Genomic DNA, 2,461 nt, shown 5'->3' on the forward strand with positions numbered 1-2,461 from the left:
AATTTAAGCGGATAAGATTTTCGTACAGTGGCAAACACAATCTTAAACCTTGCCTTAGAATTCTTGATTGATTTTCTCCGGCGTTAACACCAGAAATAAAAGCACATTTAATCAGTTATAAACACTTCAAAAAATATAAAGTCTCATTCGTTAATGATTTTGTTTTAAATTTTCTATTTCTTGATTTATAATTGTTTTCTGAATCTGTGTTTACGGTTGTTTTCATATTTCTTTTTATAAAATAACATTTAACATAGTTTTAAAAAATTATTTTTTTATTGTTTTAACATAGTTTTAAAAAATTATTTTTTATTGTCTTCCAATACTATTTGTGAAATAGTTTTCTTCAGTTTTTTATTTTTGAAAATCCCATATTTTAAACTTATTTATGCATTTATAATTAATTAATAGAAAAATAAGAGAATTTACACAAAATAGCAAAAATTGATCTTCTTTGACTGAGGTTGATAGAAATCTATCAATATATTTTTTTTATTTTTGTTAATAGTTTGACATTTTTTCTATAAGTGAAAATTTTTCAAATTCTAAATCAAATTAATAGATAAAATGTTTATTTAATAAAAATGAAATCAAAATAAAGAAAATGTGGGAAACAAACACATTTTTTCAAAATAAAAAAACGAAAAAAACATCATAAAGCAAGACCTAAACAAACCAAAAACTAATCAAAATAACAAAATCTTATTGACATTGATCAGCTCACAATCTAATGCATGCATTGGACAAATTGTGTAGGTCTAATTCGACTTATTGCAAGGATCAGAGCATATCAAGAGGAAAATAGTGAAATGTTTGGAATTAGTAAGAGAAAGCATTCATGCTATTCTGTTGGTTTCTCAGCGAAAAACCAATTCACTCGAGAAGAAAAAGCCACCTTCAAAACCCTACAAAATTTATTGGGATCTACGATTGTGAATTTCGGATCTACGATGACGACGATCATGACGACGACGACAATGGCAACGAAGGCGGCACCTTCGACGATTACTTGCTTGGCTGTCTTGTGGCCTTAAAGGATATCCTAGCCGCTTGCAAGAGACGGTATGTACGTTTTGACAACAACAAAACCAGCAGTGGAAGCAAGAAAAGTGGAGAAGTGAATAAGCTTTTAGATTTAGTGAAAGAAGTGATGGATCAAAATGGACAGCATTTACACATAGCTTGTTTCTTGCTAACAAGTTTGAGGACAAGGCGGAAGAAATAAAACGCACGCTTGAGAAGCAAATAGAAGAAGAAAGAGAAGCAAGGCGTAAAGCGGAAGAGAAATATCAAGAGATGTAAAAACAACATGGGAATGATATTCAAAGACTCACTCAGTTGCAACAGCAGTTGCTAGAGCTACAAAAAAATCAACAAGTGCTAGCAAAAAGGCCACCTCCAGTTCCACCTAAAATCGATCTCATTTGTACTATTGTCTGACTAGTAAACATATTATTATAATAATAAACTCATTTAACCACATGAATAAATTACATATAATTGTGTGTGTATATTATTGCATAACATATGTTGTAATAATGGTTGAATAAATAAACGAATAAAATAAAAAATGATTAGTTTCTACTGCTTTTCTTTTTCTTTATATATGGTATATTCTTAGGTTGTTTGGGCACTGAGATGAGATATGATCTCATATATTTGTGGAGTTTTTATGTCTTAAGGAGTTCATATGTCTATATGTTTGTGTGTTTGGGGTGCTGAGTTGAGTCCATGTGTCAAGGATGTCTAATACAATTTTTTCTGATACAAATAATATTATCTTATGATGATTATTTTTGTTTAAAAATTTTTTATTCAATAATTCTACGCATTTTCTTTTAATAAAATATAGATTATACTTTGTTTTATTTTTGTAAAGTACACATATTTTGGAGTTTTGGAGAAAAGGTGTTTACTGTTTAGTTTGCATCATGTATTTTATTTTATTTTTCAATTTAAGCAACCATTTTACAAATTTATGCATGTAACATTTCTAGTTATGTTGGATAAAATTATATTGGATTCATTGAAATAAAACAAATTTGAATTTATATTGTAACTGAAGTATTCTCAAAATGTAATTGTACTATAATGACCCTATTAATGTTCTGTTACATGGTTGACACAAAAGAAATGCAACAAAAGCCACATTCTTTGGTCCACTTATATGATGCAAAAGACTATGTTTTAAGAATACAATTAGAAAGACTAGATTTTGACATTTAATTATATAACTAAAAGTAGCTCATCCTATCTTGTTGAGGATTCCACATTAAAAAAATTAGGGACCTCACAATATTTATAAGATAGATTGATTACTCCTCCCACTACCAATCAATTTTGAGATGGAACTCTAAGTTATCTAATATATCTTATAAATATTGGGAGATCTCTTGATTTTTCTAACGTGAAAATCTTCAACAATATTAGAACTTGTTTGGTAGGTAATCTAAAAACATAA

At 28.5% G+C, this 2,461-nt stretch overlaps 1 pseudogene; it reads left to right on the plus strand.

The window, feature by feature from the left end:
* The first annotated feature begins 762 nt into the window (after positions 1-762).
* LOC120090740 lies at positions 763-1,440 on the plus strand (annotated as a pseudogene).
* The last annotated feature ends 1,021 nt before the right edge of the window (positions 1,441-2,461 follow it).

The sequence above is a fragment of the Benincasa hispida genome, chromosome 11, assembly GCF_009727055.1.
Source record: "Benincasa hispida cultivar B227 chromosome 11, ASM972705v1, whole genome shotgun sequence".
Taxonomy (NCBI): Eukaryota; Viridiplantae; Streptophyta; class Magnoliopsida; order Cucurbitales; family Cucurbitaceae; genus Benincasa; species Benincasa hispida.